The sequence below is a fragment of the Hirundo rustica genome, chromosome 1, assembly GCF_015227805.2.
Source record: "Hirundo rustica isolate bHirRus1 chromosome 1, bHirRus1.pri.v3, whole genome shotgun sequence".
In the NCBI taxonomy this organism is placed as follows: domain Eukaryota; kingdom Metazoa; phylum Chordata; class Aves; order Passeriformes; family Hirundinidae; genus Hirundo; species Hirundo rustica.
In genome coordinates this window covers 10302579-10315085 of record NC_053450.1, presented here as the reverse complement: position 1 = coordinate 10315085, position 12507 = coordinate 10302579, and positions in this window count along the sequence as shown.

The following is a 12507-nucleotide window of genomic DNA, read 5'->3' as shown; positions in this document are numbered from 1 at the left end:
TGGAACAATGCTGTTGATGGCCGAGCCCGGGTGTGTCGTGTATATGTTAATTTCGGCGGAGACGAGTAGAGATATCCATCTGAAGTGATTATCTTGGTCTCCGGACTTGTATCTTCTTCTTCCGTGATTCTTTGTTTCTTTTCAGGGATTCCCGGCAGCAATAGTTTCAAGGCCCCCTCCCTGGTAATTCCAATCATACTTTCCTCGTGTCCCTCCTGTGCTTCCCAAGCCAGGAAATTTTCTAATTTTTGGTTTCTACATTTTACCCTTACTTATGTTCATTTGAACACATCTTTAACATTCATATTTTATACAGTTCAACATTTACCTTTTATAATTTGATAACACGAATTAACTTTAGCACATTTATCACACCTATTAAATTTTCTTTATCTCAACCCACATATTTTTTCACTTTTATCCTTCTAATTCTCTTCTCCATCCATCTGGGGGAGTGAGTGAGCAACTGGTGGGTGAGTTGCCTGCTGAGGTTAAGCCACAAAAATACATGCAGGATGAAAGATCTCTTCTAATTTTAACCATTTAATCATAACCATAAAAGATCCCACAAAACCTTTCGGAAGCAGGAGACTGCCAGCTTCCATGACCTAGTCAGGGTCTAATTATATAAACAGAACTAATTATATTTTACTTAACCAAAACTCTCCATAAAATTTCTGTATTGCTCCCAAAATCTGATTGCATTTGTGAAAGTATAATTTCCACACTACAGCCAAAATGTACTTTAAGTGCATGTGAGTTATCACTCGCATATGCAGTTAAGAAAGCACTTAGAAGACTTCTGGGGGGAAAAGCACATTGTGTCACACAAACATGATTACTGGGTTAAATTATCACAGAACAAGGACAATAAGCAATTACTTGGTTGTTACAGGCTATGTCAATAAGTTTAATATATCTCTTGTTGCATTGTGCTCTGTGTTATTTATTTTCATATTGTATTTTATGCTATTTATTTTCGTTATAATGGTTTGTTCTGCACTCCCCTGTTCCCCTAAGAAATGTTAGGTTCCGAGGTTTGTCCCTGCCCCTCTTCCCTCTCAATCCTTCCATATTCCTCACAGTGCCCTCCTACGAGCCCTCTCTGTCATTCGATTCTTCCTCCCAGCTTCTGGAGAGTTCGGGTAAGGATGTCGAGTGATAGGGCAGGAGCCAAGGAGGTTCCTCTCTTTATATTCTCATTGGTTTCTTTGAATGTCCCTCCAACCCTGTTCCACTCTCATCTTGTCCCTCATTGGATGTTGGTTTGTCCCCTCCTTTGCCCCTCCTCTGTATTTAATCCCAGAGCTCACCGCCCTGGACGATTCAGTTGGAGAGATTCCTGAGGTTCAGATGTCCCTGTGTGGGACTGAATAAACACCTTAGACTTTGCTCTCCATCTGAGTCCGACTCCTCCCTCCATCTTCCACGAGATCTCTCCCATGATAAGGGGAAAACCCCTTTGGCTGCTCCTCTGGTTCCCAGGATCCAGAGGAGTGTTCCCCGACTGATTGCAGTGTCAGAGCTAGCCTGAGTGGACAGAGCAGCAGCTCAAGGAAGGACACAGCGAAAGTCTCTGTATTATCACTGTATCTGAACCTTTTTGTGGCAAGTGACATTCAACCTTGATAAACACTCTGTTATGATCCCTGTGTCTAAATAAACAAAAAGAATTCTTAATTTCTAGGGGTATTTGACTTTTTGATTTGGCCTTTACTTCAGGTCCTTGATAATGTTTTGTCATGTTTTGGCTCTAATATTGTTCATATTCAAAGATGATCCTGTATGTTGAGAATGGAAGTTATCATCTGTGTCTGTCTTTCCTGTAACAGCAAATGGGAAGCTCTTCCTTCCCCTGGGTGAGAGAAGTTGTCATGCACCAGAATCTAGAGAAAAAATCCTGTCCTGACAAAGACTTGATCTTATGAGGACCGATTATCTATACAACAGGTCTGCTGCCATCAGCTAGATAATTCAAAAAGACCATCTCCAAGGGTTAGTCTCAAAAAAGATATCTTCCCACCCATAAAATGATTTCTGCTGTTCGTAGCTTCTGGGCAGAAAAATAAGATCAATAAAAAAAGACTTTTTAGATGAGGGAAGAAAATGCTCTGGACTACTGCATGGCTCCCTTTCCAAGGACAAAATGCTTTCATGGGAAAAAATTGTCTCCATCTTCCCTTTCTCAAAAGCTTCCAAATTTTCAGTGAGTGAAAGCAGAGAAATGAATAACTAGTAATGAATTAAGAACTGTTGATGCAGAAACTATGAATATGTGAAACTCATGCAGGCCTTTCCCTTCTGACTCTTAAGAATTCACCCTATTTTGAGCAGAAAATAAGACCTAACAGTGTCATAGCCTATTTTCATCTCGTCATGCCTCACATGCAAAATGAAAACTCATCCTTTTGCCTCTCTTTTCTCTCAAATGCTTTCCTCCAAATAATGATTGTCTCCTTGGTTAATTTGGTGAATACTTTCAATTTTTACTCCTTAAGGCAGTGAGCCACAAACTTCTCCGCTGAGGATCTTTGTAATTAATTGAGCTCAGGAAATAATGCTTTTAGTCAAAATGCTTTTTTGTTGTTGTTTGGAGGGTTTTTTTGACAATATTGTTTTTGTTAACAACATCACCTTTGTTTAATAATGCCATTAGCCTTTTGAAGATCAGTGGCTTTGTTTAGCACTGCCTTGCGATGCCTTTTGACCATGATTCAGGAGTTATTTGAGGACATGCCTACAGCTCAGTGACCTCACAGATTCCATGACCAGACTCATCAGCAGGGCTTATTCATATGAATGAAAGAGTGCAGGTCTCTGTGGTTATAATTAGGACTCTGTTGAAGGATTCAGTTGAATGGGTTCTTCAGACTAATACACTTGAAAAACATTAACTGACCAGCTTTGGCTATGGCTTTTCATGTTATTTTTTTCTTTCTACTAAAGGTTAAACTCGATATTAATAAGTGATTGCAGGATAATAACAATGTAAAACAATGCATCAAATGAGCCAGCTGGAAAGAAGCTGGTAAACTTCCAATGAATTGAGTCTTCTTTATCTGAGGTGTAATGCTGACCACAAACATGAAATACTATAGCCTAAATGGAGTAATTTAAGGAAGAAACATATGCTCAGTTATCATTTAGACATTTAGGCATCTCATTACATTGCAGCAATTTTTCCTTTGTCATAATTCAGCAGAAAATTCTATTTGCAATAGAAAATTAATTTTCCTACTTATGGTCTGCTACAGACATTGTCATGATTTGTTGTCAACATGAATTATCAAGAGGTGTTACACTGTACAAAACTATTTAACATATAATAATACTTTAGAGAAAATACAGGATCTTCTCATACCCTTTAGCTGTGTGTCCCTCTAAGGGAATTTCATTTGTTCGATTTATAGTGGCAGAGGGAAGACACTTTTGTTGTTTTACCTTCAGGGTCATTTATTTGTGCCAGTTAACTTACTGAATGAAATTCTAATGGTCTTTTTCATTTTTTTATGCCCCACCAGATCATGCCAGATCCTGACCACATTTAGCTCTCGCTTATTTAAGGATTTAGTCTGCTGACAATTTTATCTGGCAATATATTCCATTTGCTTTTCTGCTGGTAGTTAATCTGTTAATAATATATAATCCAAATACAATTAATGATAATATAATATAATCCAAATATAATTAATGATTAAGGTCGTCATCTCAAAGGCAAAAATATTTGGTCTTCAGAAAGGCGACTATGCCAGCAATTCAGCCAAGTATTTGAATAGGTATTTAAGTACCATGAGAGACAGCCTAGGAATGTGATGAAATCCCCCTTAGTGAGGGCTTTTAAGATTGATTGTTGAATAACCGTGTGGGAATGATGACATTGAAGGAGCTGATTCAAGCTGAAGGCAGTCAGCTTAACTGGATGATCATTTTGTCCAGCTGACATTCTCTACCGTTCAGTTTTCTGTGTGAGTAAACTCCAGTGCAGAAAAAATAACCAGGCAGTGTCTCAAAGAATTTGAATTAAGTCTGGCTTAGGAAAGCAAAGTGAAAAAAGTTTGCTACCCTGTGAATGAGCATTGTTTGATAGGATGCACCCAGTGCTGAATATGACCTCAAAAGAAGGTAACACCTGAAACTATTAATCCAGCAAATGAGATAAAAGGGTATTATCCCTTGAATTGTTTATATTAACTAAAAAAAAAGAGGAGAGGGAAAGTGTGTTTCAGTCTTATGAGTAGTGTGTTTATTTGTTCACTAATGTCTGCAAAGCAGCAAGTCCTGAAAAAATGAATGAGTGAAGGGTCCTTGTATAAAAGGTTATAAATCATATGAATTCTAATTTAATAGCAGAATAATAGGAAGTTTTAATAAGGATTGATTCTTGTTTGTTATAGCTGTTATCCAAACATAAGATACCATCCTCAAGGAGACATCTGGAAAATAGTATGCACCACAGTGGAATATTCATGGATCATGATAACATACAGTTCTGTTTGCTAATTTTTTATAGTGAAAGCAGTAAAGCTATTTAAAAAACAAAGTCACAGCTGATGAGTTTCAATCCTTAATTCAGTTTCTTTTAATTAAAAGCTCGGTAGACAAAAGCTTACAATAAGTTTATCTTCTAGACTAACAGAGCACAGCATTTCATTTGTTAGAAGTAACTCAGAGGACTGCAAAATAATAACAATTAAAAAGTTAAAAAATGAAACAAGTTTGTTTGGAGATGTTTGCATTCAGATAAATCCAGAATGATTAAGTATTTTGTATGTTTTCCATAGACCTTGAATCAAATCCCTAATCATGGCTTAAACGTAGCATCAATTTTGTTTTCATGATTTGCAGCTGATTTTGCACTTGCTGCCCTGATCATGAATAGCTGTGTGGCATAAATCACTATGTCCTCTCTACCACTGAAGAATATCAACCCAAAACTGCACAACTTTAACTGAGTGAAAATATGGGCCAGTGATGAATTCCCAGTCTCACAGGCAGAGAGGTTTTTTTGTCTGTCATTTTTTTATTGGTTTCATGCAGAAGGTGAGACTCACATGACAGTAAAACGTGACCATAAAGGACAGGGCTCAAATCTGTTAGTGACTACACAGACTTCAAACACAAAAAATAATCAAACTTCAAATGAAAATTAGTGGATTCAGACAGGACCAGACTGAGGATTGCAAGGAATCTGGGGCCTTTTTGATTGAGCACTTGTCTAGCTACGTACACTGTATAACATTTGTTTTCCTCATCACACATCATTTCCTTCCTCCTCATTCTTGCTAGTAATACCAGTTTGGAGTTCCACAAAGTTAGAACTACTATCAATATACAGGTCTACAGTAATATAAAGTTTTTTTTTAAACATTAATTCTGTCTCTGTTTATGACTCCTTCACACCTTGAAAATTCTTTATCAAGTGATAGCAGGCTTCAGAAAGGTCACAGGGCACACAGTGTGACAATTTTCATTGTAAAATCAAACATTCCAGAAGCTTATTTCTAGATTCATGAACATTTTTTTGTAACATCTTCGTGATTTGTGCTGACATCAGTGTCCATATTCAACAGAAATAAAAAAACGTTGCTTTCAGTTAGAGTTTTTGGTTACTTTGCAAACAGATTATATAACTCTAGAAGGTAGGAATCATGTTATGACAGTGTCCCAAGCTGCATCCACACTGCCTATGGTAGATTCCCAAATGTTATAGGCAGGAATTGGGCAACTATTTTCCAAAAAAATATCCATTTTCAGGGTGATCTAAACAGTTCACATTTTGGGGGAGGCTAGAATGAAGTGGGGAGGAGTTGGAGAATTGGAGAGTATAGGTATATGTATTCACACAAATCCCAGGGAACTACAGTTATCAATAAAAATACATTTTCCCCCTCCAAAATGAGGAAATCTCACTCAATCATTACTAAAAAGGAAATTAAGTAAGTCTTAGCTGCGTACTTTTTTTTTTTTTTTTCCTTATGGAATACATGGAAAAACCAAATTTTACTAATTTTGTAAAGTTAACTGGTAAATTCTGAAGACAATTCACTTTTTATGGGCCAGTCATGAAGACCTTTCTGTAAGTATTTTCACCATGGAAAATGCTTGCAGCTGGGGCTGAGGAACAAACCTGTGTTACATTTCAAACCCTGAATTGATTCTGTTCAGAATTGTCCACATCTCTGTCACCCAGTGATAATTTAATATCCTTCAGCAGACGTTTTGCCCTGCTGCCTGTGAAGCCATCACTACTTGCCTTGTTAATTATTTTTCTACCTTTAAACAGTGAAGGAAAGAAAAATGCCTGAAAGAGCTGATGCTGGTGAAATCATCTTCAGACACAGACATAGTTGCTGGAATGTTTTCTAAGACCCTGCATCCTTTCATGCCTGACAGGCTTAATGAGCCCAATGGGTACAGATCTCTCTGCGGCTTGAATGTCTCAGCAGCTTTTCAGGTAATGCTGCCTCCCTCTGAGTTTCAAGACATGAAAATATTAATTACTCATTCATGATATGAACAACATGTTTTTATTTTATTTATTGCAAATTTACCACCAAATCATTCTCTTTTTGTTCTTTTAATTTGTTGGGTTTTATTCTGGCACAGGAAATAGTGGGTAAGCTGTCAGATTTGAAGATAACTCACAAGAACCAAGGATTGTGGGTTTTTTTTGGTTTTTTTTTGTTTTGTTTTGGGTTTTTTTGTTTTGTTTTTGTGGTTTTTTTGTTTTTGTTTTTTGTTTTTTGTTTTTTGTTTTTGTTTTCTCTCCAACATAAATATTTTTACCCTGTTCAGAAATCTACTTCTTGGAAACCCCTCCCCAATTTCTCAGTCAGTACTGAAGGCACATACAATACACTCCACATTAAAGATAATAATAATAGAAAGAAGTCTGTGACATTTCATCTGCTTATTTTAGTGTCTGTGTTATAAAACTCACTGATGACACCCAAGGTGTCTTGCAGAGATAAGGCGATACTGTTTGCTCATATTTTGAAGGAAAATTTTGCTGTCTTCCATTTAAATATTTACAGTGAGTGCATTCATCAGGACAGCTGCTTTTAATAGAGAAGCACAGCTGGAACTATGTGCTTGTGTGCTAGGTAATTTATTTTACATTTTACAGGCCATAATTTAGGAACAGAATGCTAATTTCATAGGCTTGCAGGGCACGTGGTGTCCTTGACCAGCGTTAGGGATATAGTCAGCAGATCACTTAGTCAGAAATGTAGTTTTAGGATTTCAAACTAAAAGAAGGAAGATTTTTACCCCTCAGGTTTCCTTGAGAGAAAGTTAACTCAAGGTACCTCAATAATTTCTCTTCAAAGAATAAAGTTATATCCCTGTTCCAGACTATATCTGCCAAAATTAACCTGTCAGACCAGGGAGAAAGTTTGGGTTAACTTTCACTTTAGTACAAATTAGAAAAGTATTTCTGGGATTTAAATGAATAGAGCCTCTCCAGCAAGCCATACCTCCTGACCTTGGTTCGTCCTGAAGGAAAGGATGTCTTTCTTCCCATCTGCAGACCTGAGCCCACAACCATGATGAAATGTTCTGCCTCAGAAGCTCTGTGGTGCTTCTTGCAGTTTTTTGGGCTGCTGCAGAAAGGTTGGGATGGTTCTTTAAGCAAATGAGTTCACACTGGGTACAGACTCTGAACGTATCAGAGAAGCTGTACAGTAAAAACAGATATGCAGGAGTGGAAGTTTATTTCTTCAATCCATCCTGTCCAGTCAAAAGGCATGGACAAGACACAGATGCATCCTAGATGTAAATATGTGGCCTGCTGGATGGATCCTGCCAGCAGGACCTTTGTTTTCTTGACTGAAGGGTGGTGGTGTAAGGAGGAATAATGTATAAGGAAATTGGGAGTAAGTTCCCTTTGTTACAGACTTCTTAGTGAGAAAAGATATAAATGAGATTGACATTGTTATAGGACCAAAGTGTGACCCAGATGTTGATGACTAGAAAAAGGTTAAAGGAGGAAGAAAAATAATGAGTCAGTCTGCTGAACAGGTGCAAGAAGCATGGGGAATAAACAGGAGAATCTGTGAATCTTAATTGTAATGTACTGAACTCAGTTAGAAAACCAGAAAGCTGGGAGATGCAAGTGCAAATAATTGAATTATAACATCATCTGCAGATGGTTAGTGCCTTTTTCTGTAGTGAAATTGCCATTTCCAACATACGACAGGCTCAAAATTTCCTCTCAACCAACAGGTACGATTTTACCAAATCAGGTGCTATAGAAGAAGCTTTGCACTGGGAAATACCTCAGGCATTTTTCGTTGAGAAACAGCAAATATTACACAGTACCTTACAGAGCAGGTTCCTGGCACTGCTACATGTAATGCAGAACCACCACACTTTGAGTTCAAGTAAGAACTCCTTGCAACCTGATTTATGTATTCATGATTTTCCTTCTTTCAGAAAGAATTTTTCACCATCTTTTGTTGGGTTTTATAGAAATTAAATAAATATCAATGTTGATAGTTGATTTATCTTCATTAGATTTCAGAGCAAACAGGTTCCTGAGGTGAAGAAAAGCAACTCAGATCTCACAGAATACTTCTTACTTACTTGTTCATAAACTCAGACTGAACAGCTTTCAGAGATTGCATTGATATACATTTAGAAAATAATCTTTTCAACTATGAATATTTGAGATCAGTATGTGACTTTCCAAACACTGATCTTTAAGCACTTAAATCCAAATAGAGAGGCTGAGCATTTGAGGTTTGTGTTGTTCCTACCTATTTGTGTTAAATGAGTTGCCACTTTTGAAAATATGCCTTTTGTGACATGTAGACTCCGGAGTACCAAATACTGACAGAAAAAGACATTATATTATTTTCCCAGTGTGATGCGGACTTGCTTTAGCAAGTTTATCAGCTGTGAATCAGCTCATTTCTTTAAAAACCTGGGAAGTGGTGTGCAAAACAGGCACTCTTCGTAGACTGATTTCTTGAGCTAGCCCGGAGATGCTGCACTTCATGTGCATGCAATATCACTCTGGAATTCAGAAAAAAAATGGCACTCATGTAAACTTGATGTAACAAACTCCAGTCTGCAGCAATCTGGAGCAGATAGCAGAAGAATAATATTAATGGAGAAGTGAGTGTTCTTTAAGACAGCTGATAAAACACTCATTGAAGCATATATTCTTATCTGCATCACTCTCATCCTTGAAAACGTATTTCCAGTTGATTCTTAGAGAATTTTTTGATGATATCTTTGTAAAGAAAATGGTAGCTATTTTTTTCTTTCCATATCTAAAGCATTTGCAGCTGTGTTTCTGCCTTCCCTCTTTACCATTGGCACTAAGTTGACATGTGAGACATGAATCATATGTGATCGAAATATCTATCTCTATGCCATATTATTGTGTCCTATCAATAAAGCCATATTGGTCAGGGAAATCAGTCATTCCTCCATTTTAGCTCTTTGTCAACAGCCAAAGCTTCCTTTTGAATTTCCTGTATGACATCTCTGTCTGTAGCACAACATCCATCTGCAGTACACTTTTTAGTCTGGCAGATTAATAAGTTAATAAATGTCTAGATGAAATGAAGTCCAGAACTCATCTTGGGAATAATCTCTGAATGTTTCAGCTTCAAAGAGCTCACTTGTCACGTGATGTGAGGTTGACATTAAACAAATGTAATCACTTACCGTTGACCTTGCTTGTAATTATACATAAAATCTCAGATACTAGTTTTACAAAGGTTTTTCAAGATTTATTCCTTTTTGGGGCCTTCAGAGTGAAATATTTTTTTTATGATATGGATACAGATAGGAACACGTGAGTCAGGATTACAATAAAATGTTTACTTTTTTAGAGTTTGGTCTAGGTTAGGAGTGGGGAGGAATCTGGTTTTATTATTAACATACAATTTAGGTAGACCTGCCTCAAACTCTGGTTGTCATTCAGCCAGAAATTAAAAGTTCTGTGGAGTCTTATCATGTCTTCTGAAGGAGGCATACAGTAACTTAAATATGTGCCTGTAGAACTTTACCTTATTTTGTTTGGTTGAAGTCGCTGTTATATTTTTAGGTCACTCAAGCATATTCTCTCAAATCTGGTGTTCATCTGTTTTTCATTTTCATGTACAATAGCCAGATAAAATATCATATGACTGTTTTCTATTACACAGAGTTTCAATCTGTGGGATTTTTCCCCTGTAAAGCATTCATTGTCAGAGCAGGAACAAAACAGCATGATGAAAGAATTAGTAACTGTTAATTCAACTCATTATTGACCTAACCCAAATCCCATTCATGATAATAAAAAGATTTCCAGGGATTTGGGGCATATCAGGTATGAAACTAAGGGTTATGCAAAGTCTTTTACTGTCTTTCTGCAATAAATGTCAAAGACTTGCTTGTGCTGATGTTGAAATCTCAGTGGTGAGGAATAGGAGAGGGGGCAGAGAGAGACTTTAAGATAGAAATATTTTCTTTGCCACTTCAAAGCTGTCAGGACTATCCTACTCTGTCAATTCAATAATTTTAGATATGAAACTTTCACTCAGATCACTGAATAACATTTTACCTTAAAGCTAGATCTCCCTATATACAAATGCTTTGAGACATTCAGTTTTGCATTGGAACAAATCAAAGGAAAATAGTACCTCTACCCCACAAAGGTTCAGCAGAGCTTCAGGCTGAACAGAAGATTATGGTAGGAGGAGAAGCTAAAAAAAAGATCAATTGTTAAGTGACATGGTAACATCTAAAATTAGACTTAGGAAAGGTTTCTGGAGCACACAAAGTAAATTGTTTTTTCAGGCTGTCCCAACTATTTGAGGGAAGGCAAAACTGAGGAAAATTTTTCAGAATGGAAATCCAAGTTAATCAGAATGCCTATATTTGTCATGGGGAGAGCATGTCTGCATCACTGACAAACTAATTGTGTATCTCCAAGTGTTTCAACCCTTACCTGTGCAGAAAATTCCTTTGTGATGGGTGAATTTGATCAACAAAGGTATATGGTTTTGTTTTGGGTTACTCACAGAGGATGCTCTGTTCTAGATACAGAGACCAGCTACCAGGTGTGTGTATCTCTTATCCCAGCTCCTCTCTACATTACATCTTTCAGCAGTAAGGGCAGAAAAACCTTGCCCTTGGAGCCCCACATCCCTAAAGGGGGTAAACCACTGAACTAATGTTATCCTCCTTCTCCTTTGCTGAGGATGTAGTGAATCTTTTGAGGTTGTAATTGAATGTTTTGTCTGGAGCACAGCAACTTTTGCTTTTCAGTCTGGCTTAGCCATCATTGCCTCAGAACAACATGCATTGCCACAGAGTAGGCATCTCAGCTGTTGGGGGCTTCCAGCACACAGGGTGACTATTCTTTGATCAGAGGAAATGTCCAGTGATCATAAAAACTGCTATTTGATTTTCTGAGCTTTTTTTTTTAACTCAAGCAAAGCATGTGTACTCACCTCAGTTTGTAAAGCTTCAATTTATAATGAGATGTCATTTCTGTGTGTGTTGAAGCATGGCATGCAATGCCTTTTTTAAGAAGTAGCATTCAAAAAAAGTCCCATTCATTGGGGTCCGTAAGTAATAACATGTAATGGTCAAACAGAAGGTTTTGTTTCCTTTTTGAAAAATAGTCAAGGGTACATAAAGTAGTTTTATAACATTTATGATTTTCATTACATTCAAAACTGGGCATCACAGGCCTTCTTTCAAACTGGAATTTCCCTTTTTGTCACAAGAAAATCATCAAGGTAATGCTGAAAGCATGAATTCAAACACCTTTAAAGCCAAATTTTTGTATCTTTGCTTTCCCTGCTTGAAAGATAACATGTATTATTTGAGTTTGTGACAAAACTATTGTTGAGATTGGATATCTGCACTGGATGACATCCATCTGGCCCAGAAGTGCATGCCCTCAACTGTGGCATTCACATATCTCTCTAGGTAGTTTCAGCTGGAGTGTGGTGCACTAAATAGTCTGTGAGGGTGCTGATGGATCTCCAGTACTGCACTGCAGCCTCCATGCCTTCCTTGATGTCATGGAAGGATCTAGATCTTCCTAACAGAAGCTAAAAAGGAAGATGTTTGCAGACTTCTAGGTTTAATAAGTGACCCTAAGTGAGGTCATCAGTTTGTATCATGGAACAGTGGTTCAGATTTTATCTGTGGCCTGAACATTCAACAGAATTATTATTGACTTTCATAAGACTTTTATAATTGGCAATGATTATGAGTTTTCTCAAGGTCAGCCATGGCAGCTTAGTTAATGGCCAGCTCAGCTGGTCAGAGCATAGAACTTCATTTGAAGAATTGCCTTGGTAGGATTTTCTGGTTTTCTTAAAATGGAAGGTTTGAGTGTTTTGCTTGAAATAATCCTATTTCCGACCCCCTAACTGAGATCTCATATGTATATGCAGTTCCAGTGGCTTGAAATTGTCTCCATATGGTTGCAAGGACCTCAGTAAGCAATCTAACTGTACAACTGAAACTAAATTTTGTACACAGTATTTCACTGCTTTT